Below are 14450 nucleotides of genomic sequence, written 5' to 3'. Positions count from 1 at the left end.
ATAATACGAGGCTAGACAGTTTTTTCGTATGGATGAGAACCGGTTTCTATCCACCGGATTCGAATGAATACGAGAAAAACTTATTACTTTAGTTTAAAGGATTAGCGGTTTCTCTCTTTAGAACTGGTAGCATGCTATCGAAAGTGGTCGTGGCTGACATAACATCGACAAACATACATATATTCCAATAATATTTATGTTGGTATAGCAACACAAAATTTTATTTATAAATGTGGATATCATGTAAAGTATGATCTCTTATAATAAGAGCCATATATTCGACATACTTTCGCCAATATCCTTGTTTAATAGAGGCCTTATTTCAGGTTTTTAGTAGCGAAGCTACTCTATAATTCGAAATGTCCGTCCGTCCGTCTGTCCGTCTGAGACAAAGTGGGGGAAACGTGATTTCTCGGCCCCTATAAAAGATAGACAGCTGAAATTTTTAGTGAAGATTCTTATAACATATGCCCATCTAATCTGTACATTGTTTTGTCCATCCGTCTGTAATTTGGGGTGCTAGATCGATTCCTACATTTTCATGTTTTCTTGATTTTCTCAACTCCTTTTTAAGATAATGGTCTGAAATTTTCAGGGATTGCTTAAATTTACATTCTTCATATTTTGCTTAAGTTTTATTACGATTTTTTTATTGATAGGGGTGCTAGATCGATTCCTAGATTTTTAGGTTTTCTTTTGTTTTCTCGATTCCTATTCAGGATAAGCGGCTGAAATTATTAGGGATAGAATATGCTCATATTCTACATTTTTTTAGTAAGTTTCATTAAGATTTGTCTATAAATTGCGGTGCTAGATCGATTCCTAGATTTTTAAATTTTTATGATTTTTAAGGTTGCGTGATTATAAAGGTTTTCTAATTTCCCTATTTTATCAACATTAATGTTTATTGTATGACACTGCTTTATAGTAATTTTTCCTGATATATATTCATAATTTTTGAGCTTCGCTACTTATGAATGTTGTCATCCTTGTTTTCTTCTAAAACAAAGATGAAAACATACATATGATCGAGCTCAACAAATCAGACAGACAAACGAACATTGACAAATTTGACGCATTCAATATTCAACAATGTCTAAAAGTGAAAACAATATATTCCGTTTAAATTTATTCCAAATCACTTGGATACAGGATGCGTCACGTGGATAATGATATACTAGATTAAAGAGATGCTTTGCTCATGACATACTGCCTAATCATACTAGAAATCATCATTTAAAAATTTTGATATATAGATGGAATAAATTTTTTTAAATTGCCTAAAAGTTTTAAAATGTTTTAAATTGGATCTACAAACTTTCTGGTAATCTTTATAGTTGCTCCGCTTAAAACGAAAGGACAAATCTATGAAGCCCTAGCGAAAGAAAAGAGCTGTTAATACGGACGTACTGACCGACCCAAATGATGGAAAATTATTTGCTTATTAGGGATTTTTTCTACCATATACGGATAATCAATTTATACAGAAATATATTTGTAAAAAATCAGGAATTGAGGAATAGGCAAATATAAGCGAAAATATCTCACATATTTATAATTAATAAAACACACACACAAAAACATATTTATTGTTACGTCAATATTTCATGCATTTGCTAGTGGCAGGGTTTTTAGTTAGAAAGAAAAGTTGGAATTAGGTGAAAGACCTTAGCCAATAAACAGGCCATACTCATTAATATGTAAATTACAATTAAGGCCTTAAGAAAAAAGGTAAAACAATCAAAAAATCGTGGAAATATTCATTTCCCTCGAATTGACCTATGCCTATATCCCAAATAAATACTGCTGCAATGATATTGAAGTCAGATAATATAAAGTGGAGGGGGGGGGGATACTTCAAAGGATAGTGGACCAAATAATGCCATTTCTCGCGGTCGTGATTTGAGAAAAATTTATCTTTATATTATAGCGAATTAAATAATCTTGCAAGCATCGCTTCTATCTTAGAGAGAAAAATAGTAAATCAAATAGCGAAAACTGAGATCTGAAATTTGCGTCACCCTTCCAACATGAAGCATTACAGCGTATGACCGCGAGAAATGGCATTATTTGGTCCACTATCACTTCAAAGTAACTATGATATCACTGTCTGTAACTTAAGATCTCGATAACCGCTCCATCAATATGGTTCTCCGTTACTGTGAAGCTTCGTATATGACAAAGATTTTAGTAAGAAGACAATGATATATACAGCCTCAATTATAATAAACAAAATTATCTTTTCTGTAGATTTTAATCATTTGCTGAACACTACTTGTTTGGAATTAACCAATTAAAATTCAACAATTAATTTTTTTTTGAATAATATAAAGAGGTTAAACCCTTTTGGTACCAGTGTTATTTACCGTCCAATGTCCCCTCCCTCCAGGTTTATTTGTTGTTTATTCTTGTGTTTTGTTTATAAAGATAAATGAAGTCCATCTGCAAGCTTTAACAGTTAGGGAGTTGAATCCATTTTTATAGAAGCAGAAATATAATCTATGATTATGGTTTGGACCCTCTAAAACTGTAATCTACCTTTCCACTTTCATTTCTCTTGGTGAAGATATTATCAACGCCGATACGATTTTTGAAATGTAAGATTCTACTTTTCCCTCTCTTGGTGAAGATATCTTCAACGCCGATTGATTTTTGAAATGTAAGATTCCACTTTCCCCTCTCTTGGTGAAGATATCTTCAACGCCGATATGATTTTTGAAATTTAAGATTCCACTTTTGCCTCTCTTGGTGAAGATATCTTTAACAAGAGAGACAAAAGTGGAATCTTATATTTCAAAAATCGTATCGGCGTTGAAGATATCTTTACCAAGAGAGGGGAAAGTGGAAGGGTAGATTACAGTTTTAGAGGGTCCAAACCATAATCATAGATTATATTTCTGCTTCTATAAAAATAGATTCAACTCCCTAACTGTTTAACATAATCCATTCTAGCAATATTATATTCAAACTATATTCTAAGTTTCAATACAAGAAAAGTTATATATCTCCATAGACACAGTGTTTCGCCCTTTTAGGGCTCATTAGTATGGCTCAATTCATCAGAGTTAATTTTGCACGTGGCGGGGCTTGAACCGGGAACCCTTAGATTACCAGGCCAACACCCTACCCATTGCGCCATTACCCCATGACGAGTAAGGAATGAAATTTCGACCAGAGAGCTCAACCAACTTATGATAAGTTGGGGGCCTTGCACTTAATATCGTATCATATTGTAAACAGCTTTTTGCGAATGAAAAAATGAACAACTAGGAGATTAAAACTAGTTTTTTTTAGCCCCGAGATGCCGAAGACTTGGGCGAAGACAAAATTGGGAAAATTTTTTGTAATACGATGCTATGCATAATTTTTTGGTACGGCTGAGATCAGGTTCAAATCCAGCGGATATTAATCGGTTTCGAAGTCATACTGGAAAATTATAAATAAGCGCAGCATTTTATAAGCAAACAATGATGACAACTTCCATGAGAGCGAAGCTCTAAAATCAGAAGGAAGGACAAACGAACAATAACCCTTGTAGAGTGTCAGAACTTTAATTTGTAAGCCTAAGCAAAATTGAACATAAACTTGTTGCAAAATTGAGTAAAATACAGGATACAAATTGTAAAAAAAATGTGACAAATAGAATATCTATCTATGGACTTTTGGTGATTATTAATAAGTTGCTGTGCTTCCCTAAACGTACCTATCTGTTTTAGGAATCATTATGAAACCTACTATAAAATAATTAGGGTGGTGTATGGCACCATAGGGTTAGATTTAGTTTTTTATAAAAACTACCATATTCTTTTTTTATTATTTAAAAATAACAGCGGAAGGTGTTTCTGTGCATTTAGAGACAGTTCTTAGATCCGTTAATTTGCTTTGGAATTTCTTGAGTATATCTCTACTAGTTATATAGTCATCACACAGACATTCTTGAGTATGTCTCTCCTAGATATATAGTCATCACACAAACATTCTTGAGTATGTCTCTCCTAGATATATAGTCATCACACAAACATTCTTGAGTATATCTCTCCTAGATATATAGTCATCACACAAACATTCTTGAGTATGTCTCTCCTAGATATATAGTCATCACACAGACATTCTTGAGTATGTCTCTCCTAGTTATATAGTCATCACACAGACATTCTTGAGTATGTCTCTCCTAGATATATAGTCATCACACAGACATTCTTGATTATGTCTCTCCTAGATATATAGTCATCACACAGACATTCTTGAGTAGTCATCACACAAACATTCTTGAGTATATCTCTCCTAGATATATAGTCATCACACAAACATTCTTGAGTATGTCTCTCCTAGTTATATAGTCATCACACAAACATTCTTGAGTATATCTCTCCTAGATATATAGTCATCACACAGACATCCTTGAGTATATCTCTCCTAGATATATAGTCATCACACAAACATTCTTGAGTATATCTCTCCTAGTTATATAGTCATCACACAGACATTCTTGAGTGTGTCTCTCCTAGATATATAGTCATCACACAAACATTCTTGAGTATGTCTCTCCTAGTTATATAGTCATCACACAGACATTCTTGAGTATGTCTCTCCTAGATATATAGTCATCACACAAACATTCTTGAGTATGTCTCTCCTAGATATATAGTCATCACACAGACATTCTTGAGTGTGTCTCTCCTAGATATATAGTCATCACACAAACATTCTTGAGTATGTCTCTCCTAGTTATATAGTCATCACACAGACATTCTTGAGTATGTCTCTCCTAGATATATAGTCATCACACAAACATTCTTGAGTATGTCTCTCCTAGATATATAGTCATCACACAAACATTCTTGAGTATGTCTCTCCTAGTTATATAGTCATCACACAAACATTCTTGAGTATGTCTCTCCTAGATATATAGTCATCACACAAACATTCTTGAGTAGTCATCACACAAACATTCTTGAGTATATCTCTCCTAGGTATATAGTCATCACACAAACATTCTTGAGTATGTCTCTCCTAGATATATAGTCATCACACAGACATTCTTGAGTATGTCTCTCCTAGATATATAGTCATCACACAAACATTCTTGAGTATGTCTCTCCTAGATATATAGTCATCACACAGACATTCTTGAGTATGTCTCTCCTAGATATATAGTCATCACACAAACATTCTTGAGTATGTCTCTCCTAGTTATATAGTCATCACACAGACATTCTTGAGTATGTCTCTCCTAGATATATAGTCATCATACAGACATTCGCTAGTTTTAGAGTAGCTGCGCTACTAAAAATTATATCAAAAGAATTTCTGTGAGTGCAATCTCCTTTGCATTTTATGTGTCTATGTGAAATCTTGCCCCAATAGATTTATTGCCTTAGATGGTCTGCCAGAAATTTTTGTTTATATTTATTCGCCAATGATTAATTTCAAGAACATTAGCCACAAATTTTTTGTACGATATAATTTTCCAAGAGCTAGGTATATCTTTAGAAAATCAACTTTTATTAGCTGTTTTTTTATATCGTACCAAAATGGCAAGATTGTTTTTATTGTATGTTCCCATTGCATTAGTTCTATTTACGGATTAGGGATCTATATCTATTATATTTATTCCTTACCCCAAGATTTAAGATCTAAATGACAGTATTATTGTAGTGTTGTTTAAAGCGAAGTTTTTCTACAAATGGGCTTTTTAGCTTTTTTATATGATATAATTGACACCATGCAAACTGTCCCAATTTTGTATAACTTTTGCGGAACAAGTTCCAGTTACGTCATACTTTCCTTTCCCGAAAGAGAAGGGGGAAAGAAAAAAAAGGGAAGGGGGGGAGAAAAAAGAGATGGGAGAAAAGGGGGTATTCTCCATCTCTTTTGAAGAGATTTTCTTCCCCGCTTCCCTTTTTCGGGTAAGGTAAGTATGACGTAACTGGAACTTGTTCCGCAAAAGTTATACAAAATTGGGACAGTTTGCATGGTGTCTATAATTTTCCTAGTCATTTGATTTTTGACTTATTGACTCCTAGGATCAAAAGTCATTATGTTATAAGCGAAGTATCTCTATAATAAAGCCTAAAATTGTAAGTTAGTTCATATTTAGCATCATGTATATCGGTAACTATAGGATTGAAATATTTTAAAAAGAATGACAATATCCATAAGAAGAAACACAAAAAAACATGGATGAGAAAACGGACAATGAAATTTTGCAGAATATTTTTTAATATCTATATTTTGTTGTGTAACGGAAAGACCGACGGACAAAGTAAATTACGTACTGGATGCTCATAGCGTTACTGACTGACTGACGGACGAACAGGTTGACAGACAGACAGACAAAGTTAAATATAGAGTAACTTAACTATTAAAAAAATTTATTTTACATACTTCCAATTAATGTTGAACATTTGACATGTTAATGTTCGTTTGTCTGACAGTCTGATTGGTTCGTTTTTATGGATGTTAACATCCTTGTTTTACACTGTGCACGATTATACAACCTAGATAAGAGAACTTCTGTTTCTTATGTATATTTCAATATTTTCAGGTGCGAAACATTTCTAAACGAAGCGAGTCTTTCTGTTGGTCAGTTTCTATATTTTTAAAAGCAAGGCTTTTCCATAATTAGGGTCGGTCCGTCCATCCGTGCGTTTTTAACGGCTAGCCCTTTTCTTTGATTTAAACATGTTAGAATTGTCCTATCGATTTCAAACTTTGCATGCTGATTCCTATAATCGTAACCAGATTATCCGTACGTCCATTTTAAAATATTTGACTTAACAACCAATTGTAAGTATTTCCTTAAACAGTTTTGCAACAAATTTACGTATAATTTTATTAAAACTTTTATATTTATATTTTGCATATTCAGTTCTGACACTCTACAAAAGTTAATGTTCGTCTGTCCTACCGTTTCAGAGCTTCGCTTTTATGGATGTTGCCATCCTTGTTTTTAGAATTGACTTAATGATTTTAAACCAAAATAACGATGATTGCCGTAAATATTAGGAATTAACTTCTATACGTAGCATTTGTTAGTAGCGAAGCTACTCTATAATTCACTTTGTCCGTCCGTCAGTCAGTCCGTCCGTCAGTCAGTCAGTCAGTCCGTAACGCTATGGGGGAAATGGGATTTACTCAGCTCCTATAAAAGATAGAATGCTGAAATTTTTTGACAACATTCCCATCATTAGGGAGCACAATTGACTATAAAACATCATTGGCGTTCGGACCGATTTTTAGCAGGTTTTAGGCTATTTTTTTATTTTTCACATTTTTCTCCATATCTTCAGTGTTTATGGTCCGATTTTCAAAATTTTTTCAGTTACAGATATCAAAATTAAATTTTCCGTCGTTTAAAGGAACAACCATGAAGGCCAGACTGCCTTTTCAGCAGGTTTTAGGCTATTTTTATATTTTTCACTTTTTTCTCCATATCTTCAGTGTTTATGGTCCGATTTTCAAAATTTTTTCAGTTATAGATATCAAAATTAAATTTCCCGTCTTTTAAAGAAAACAACCATGACGGCCAGACTGCCTTTTTAACAGGTTTTAGGCTATTTTTTTTATATATTTAACATTTTTCTCCATATCTTCAGTGTTTATAGTCCGATTTTCAAAATTTTTCAGTTATAGATATCAAAATTAAATTTCCCCTCTTTTAAACAAAATAACCATGACGGCCAGACTGCCTTTTTAGCAGGTTTTAGGCTATTTTTAAATATTTAACACTTTTTTCCATATCTTCAGTGTATATGGTCCGATTTTCCAAATTTTTTAAGTTAAGGATTTAAAAATTAAATTTTTAGTCGTTTTAATAAAACAACCATGACGGCCAGACTGCCTTTTATCAGGTTTTTGGCTATTTTTATATGTTTTACATATTTCCCCATATCTTTGTTTATTTTGATGCAATTTTCAAACTTTTATGGGATATCTGTATCAAAATAATTTTTCCCATTGTTATGAGCATCTTTAATTAATTTACTTTGACCATCGTCTTCATGCAAAATAAAACAAGGTTTCATGTTTATTTTATCCAATAAATCTATTCTTGATTTTAGTAAAAACCTTTTAAATCTACCTGTACGTATTCCCATCGACGATTTTTTGTGCTTAGCTACTTATGGATGTTGTCATCCTTGTTTAAACATAATTCATAATTTTTTTGTATTGAAAATCTATATTTTCAACTATAATTTGATATTCTAAACTTGTCCTATTTTTAAAAAATGGGGATTCTACAGACGATAAAGCACACTGTTGTTTGTATTGTTGTCTTCTTAAAAGGCAAGAACGTCTTTTACAATAAATATCCTGAATTTTGAGCAAATTATTAAACAATTAATGAAGCGAAGCAACTCTATAATCCAAACCTTCTTTTTAAACATTTTGACCAATTTTCGATTCAGTTTTTTAGATGACATATCCGATTTTTAGAAATTATATATTACCAGAACGATCTGTAACATGCGTGTCATCTCTATAATAATGTAATAAAAATATACACATGTACTTAAAAAAAATATTCTGCTCTATAGCAATTTTTCAATGAACTTACATAAAACTATGATTTAGAATTTAACAAAATATTATTTTGCCTTTTAAAATCCTGAAGCTTTATAATATTTAATGACCGTTTGTCCGACATGGTTTGTTTTTGTATTTTTTTATGAAATGAAAGGGTAATCTATCCAAGGATAAATTAATGTACATCCCCAACAATGATACACAAAAATTACCCCTTCTGTAGATTATAATTAGTGGTTGAAACGTTTTAACACTCAACTTAATGATCCAACTAATAAAAATTCAAAAGTCCTCAAGTTATTAATCCAGAATAAGAAAACGTTACTATAAAACTTTAAGAACTAGTGTAATATACAGTCCAATGTCCCCTCCCTTCCTGAAATTTATCTTTTATTTTTTGTATAGATAAAAATTTCACCCCTTGTATGACGCAGGCTACAAATATGCAGACTACAATATCAGATACTATTGGGGGAACGGAGCCAGTATTTGGAAATTAAATAAATCATATCATATGTTTAGTCACTAGTAGGCAGACAAAATCATTATGAGCGGAGCCGCACTCTAAAAAATGCATTTTGAAATATGTGTGTTTCTTTAAGATTCTACGTTTTCAAAAAATCTGTAAAATAACTATGTCTTACCTTAGTGTTAGTAGAATTAACAAGCAAAGTTTGAAATGTACTTATTAAACGATATCTTGTGAAAATGGCTATCCGTTGGAATGACGTAAGGGCAGACCTATCCTAAATGTAGAAAAGCTTCGCTCTTAAATAATAAATGGAATCGCTAAAATGTTTTTAAGAAAGTAAAGGTTTTCTATAATTAAGTTTAGTCCGTCCAGAACGATTGGCTAATTTCGTTAATTTAGTAATAGACACGTTAGATACGATTTTAGAAGCATGGCAAATCTATAATCGTTACTTGAAAGTCCACACACGTCCATTGAAAACATGCTAATTTTTAACATTTGTAAAACAAAGTTTTGTATAATATAAATATCCTATCTATCTGATTTTTGGAATAGTAATTCCTAGAACAACAAGGTACAATATTGTAAGCGAGGCTTCTCTACAATAAAATTTAAAAAGTGAAAGTATGTTCTTTTACTGTATTCACGAAATTTTACATTAAATTTTTTCTAGACTTACAAATTATTGTTTTGCTTATTAAAATCTGTCACTCTACAAGAGCTACTGTTCGTTTTTCCTTCCTTCTGATTTTAGAGCTTTGCTTTTATAGATGTTGTCATTATTGTTTTTGATACAAGTTAATGTGATTATTAGATTTAAATACAAAAAGACTACATAACCGATTAAAAACTAATCTAGATCTTTTTAAGTAAGGCATTTCTCTATAACTTTTTAACTTTTTTTTTCTTGCAAGTTTTCGTAAGAGTGGTCTGAATCTGGTGGCGCCATGAAAGCAATTTCATCTGAATAATAATCAACACAAAACCTTTTTCATAACCACCACAAATCAGGGATATAAAAGGATAAGACAATGGCCGTGAATTATTGTACATCCCCAATGATGATGCAAAAAATACCCCTTCGGTAGATTACAATTAGTGGTTGAGATGGTTGATAAACAAACTAATCATAATTCTTTAAAAGTTCCAAAAGATCTAAAGTTAGCGTATGAGAAAACGTTATTATAAAACTTTTGGGACTAGTGAAATAAACAGCCCAACAGCCCAGGGAGAGAGAGATCAATGGTGATCAATATTAATCTGACCTTCTTCCTATAAATCCTATTATATACAGTAACAAGTTATTTTTGTCTAAGACTGGAGAACTGGTTGAGTTCTCCTTTTAGGAAATCTTCACATGGGCCTAGGGATTGTTTTATGCTTTTTAATTTTATATTTAAGCCTAGGGATAGTTTTGGGCTTATTTCTGCAATCTTCTCATCTCCATGAAGATAGAGTCACTAGATGCTAGGGGCGCAACAACCAGTATTTAAAATTATGAATTACCAAATATAGAGCAAAACACATGAGAGCTGTAGTACTAAGATTTATTTATCTTCCAATGTGATATCCCTGTATCCTTGTAAGCAACCCCCCCCCCTCTCCATGCGGGGATAAAAGAAGGGCTGTTTGATATAGGTATGTATCTTTTTATTCTTTATAAACAGGAAAAAAAAGTTAGGGGCCTGAGAAATAAAACATTGTTTAGGAATTTAGGGTGCACTGAAAAGTTTTATGTTTATATGTAAAAAAACAGTAACAAGCCCTTTTCACTCCACAGGGGGAGCATACAATTTGTCAGTGTTTCTGTAACAATGTGGCTTTTTATGGACATGGGATAGGGTTGTCAGCACTAAGCCCTATGATTGCGGTGTAAAGCGTCCATTTGCCCATCAGACAACCAACCCTTTGATTGCACGACCTTTGTCTGAGAAGTCCTAACTGTGCATGGTAGTGAGTTGCGCCTTTTTTGGACCAAGGCATTCCCCCTACTCTGACTATTTATGTCGCGCACCTGACATAGCAGCAGTAGGAACCATTTTTAACGTCTTTAGTTTTGACGCGGTGTCGGACCGAGATTCGAACCTATAACCTTCCAGAGGACGAGCGGATGCGCTGCGTGTTGAGCCACGGTCGCGGATTTATATGGGATCGAATAAAAAAAGGGGATACAAATCAGGAATCTTAAGGGATAGGACAATGGACAATAAATTGTGTTGCGTTCCCAATGACGATAAACAAATTACCTCTTCTGTAGATTAAAACTAAATGATAAAATGTTTAGCCACTGCTTGTTTGGAAACAACTGATCAAGATTTAAGAAAATTTACAAAAAAATTTTGTGGTTATAAAACTTTGGGTACCATTGAGAGTAATTTACGGTTCCCGGGGGTAGGGGATGAAAAGTATGGTTTTTCCAGGGCCAGTTTTGTGTAGGATGGGAACGTTGGAGCAAAAGTAGACTAAAACCTGCCCTTGACCAAAACAAAGCTTGCTTTAAATGCCTACAGGAGCTTTTTTATGAACTAAGCAGTAAGAAATCAAGATTTAAAAAAGTATCCAACAAATAAGAAAACTTGTTTAAAATTTACACTCCAATGTACCCTCCCTTTCTTAATTTTCGACGAAGCCCAAAATACATAACTTTTGCACCACGTCGTCTTCCTGTTACGTCATAAAATGAGAGAGAGAGATGAGAGAAGAAGTGGAAAAGAAAGTCCCTAAAATAGAGATCGAGAATATGACGTCACAGGAAGACGACGTGGTGCAAAAGTTATGTATTTTGGGCATCGTCTTAATTTTCTGTATGATAGAAAGAAAGCGCAATTTGTGTCACCCTATTGGGAGGGTGACTTACATAGAAATTGATAAAAGTTGTTTAAGAATGTCTTGTCAAGCGGGGGAGGGGAGGGGGGAGTTGGTTGGTTTAGATGGCTAAAAGTTAAGGGGGTGAACTTTAAAACAACTACAAAAATGCATGTTTAGAAAGACCAAAACATATTTCTAATGCATAGACCTTTTGATGAACTTTCCAATATGGCTTTGAAACTGATTGATATCTACTGGATTAAAACTGTTCTCCGCCATACAGAAAAAATATGTATAGCATCGTCCTCAGGGCTAACAAAAATGGTTTTAGATTTATAAACTTACTATTTATTATCTGCGGAAAGCTGTCTATAATACGACCTCATAATAAAGCTTTTCCCCTTTTTTTGAAGTGATTTCGTTGGGGATTACACTTTTGTTATTTAATTATAAGATAAAGCATAAACCATTAAAAATTTATGTGGATATGATAACAATTCTAAATATTATAATGTATGCTGCAACAACAAAAATCTTAAAGAAAAATTGTAGTGACGCCATCTCCAGGTTTCTAGGGATAGGACAATCACATATTAAAATTTAATTTTTTTGTGTGAATTTTTGCAGTTGATGAAGCTTTTAAAGAAAATCATTTAATAGTTATTTCTCGTATCGTATTATAAACGGCTTTCCGCGGATATAGAATGTACAATTATAAGATTAAAACTATTTTTTTTTAGCCCCGGGGTGCCGGAGGCACCGGATAAAAAAACTGGTTTTAATCTTATGATTGTACATTTCTATATTCGTAGAAATCTGGATATAATACGATGCTAGACATAGTTTTTTCGTATGGATGAGAACCGGTTCCTATCCACCGGATTCGAATGAATACGAGAAAAGAAATTAAAAAACTGTGCAAATGAGAAAAGAATATAATAGTTAACTTGTTAGATTACTTTTCTGAATAAATTTTTTTTTTGTTTTGTTTTAAGTTCCTTGCTTTCACACAAAGTGCATGTTAAGTACTGATAATTCTGACCCCGTATCTTTAAGATAATTATAAAATGATGCTAGGTAGTTTTTTCCCTCTAACACTGCGGGATATATACACAATATATCCTAACCAAACTAGATATTAAAATTTTTCAAGGCTTGTCTTTTGTCCTCACCCTAAGTCCCTGCTCGCATCCAACCCCCCTCCTCTCTTGCTCAGGCTTGGAGAAAATGGGACCACTCCACCAAGTGTGTGTCCAGGAATTTTGGGTTGGGAAGATAATATCTCCTTCTCTCCTCTTCTTACAGACGCTGAAACATTTCATCAAATGACATCCGACATATTTTAAAGTGTAAATGAAAACAGATCTACATATAATATAGATGTATGTACAGATAACTACTTCCCCTCTTTTTCAATAAACTTTTTCGTCTGCTAGCAAATTGTTTTTTGCTACTTGGCTGTGTGAATATTCACGACACCATTGGTTGATTTTTCAAGTCGGCACAAGGTCATTGCGATAGGGAAATACAGGCATTTAACCCCTTCCCCCTCTAATGCTTTACTCTAATAGTATGATAATGTTTACTCAGGGATAAAACAATGAATAATACCAGTTTTAATACACCCAATTATGATAAGCCAAAGTAACCATTCTGTAGATTAAAATTATCCGTGGAAACGTTCGATACTGCTAGTTTGTACAACTCAATAAATATTTTTAAAAAGGCTCCAAAGTTTTTAAGCCAGCATTAAAGTACGGCTTTGTAAAACTTTAGTGACGAGCATAATTTTCAGTCCAATATCCCCTCCCTCTATCAACAATAAATTTCCACTGGAAAAACAAACAGACAAGATGAAGGGGACATTAGACTGTAAATTTCTATGGTACCCAAAATTTTATAACCATGTTGTCTTATTTTTTCACCAAAAAACTTTGGGTACTATTATAAAATTTTGATTGGTTAGTTCAGCCTATCAAACAATAATTTTATTCTACAAAAGGGATAATTGTATTTTATCATCCTCCTTGGTGATGTATATCAATTTATCATTCATTGCCTTATACCTTAAGATTCCTTATACAAATACGCAATTACTGTGTAGTATTCTAATTTAATCTTTTGTTCTTTATTCCAATTGTCCCCAACAGATAGAAATGCAGTATAAATATTTTGTCACATACAAATACAAAAACGCACACACATACACACAAAAAAACTCACACACACACACATATAAAAAGAAACACATACATATAAAGATTTAAAAACTCAGTTCCTAAGTTACTGCGGACATTCTTACATGTTAACATTATAAACAAGGATGACAACATCTATAAGTAGCGATCACATAAAATTGAAATACTGACAAAGTGATTAAAGAGCAGACGTTCAATGCTCATAAATAAAAAAAACAGAAAAAGAAATCACGAAATCCTATACACTTGTGTTTTATTATTATATTTTTTGAAAGATTGACAGACTGACGAAAAACTTAATTATATGCTGGAAAATCATTCAGAGATAATTTATTCCTCAATCTTGAATAGCATCCGAGAAAGTAATATTTCTTCCATACTACGGACCGCTTGACTGATGGATGGATTGACAAACTTAAGGGCGGACTAATGAACGGACAGAG

Source organism: Acartia tonsa, chromosome 5 (genome assembly GCF_053477335.1).
Source record: "Acartia tonsa isolate MP-2025a chromosome 5, ASM5347733v1, whole genome shotgun sequence".
Lineage (NCBI taxonomy): Eukaryota > Metazoa > Arthropoda > Copepoda > Calanoida > Acartiidae > Acartia > Acartia tonsa.
Note: the sequence above shows the minus strand (reverse complement) of the source record.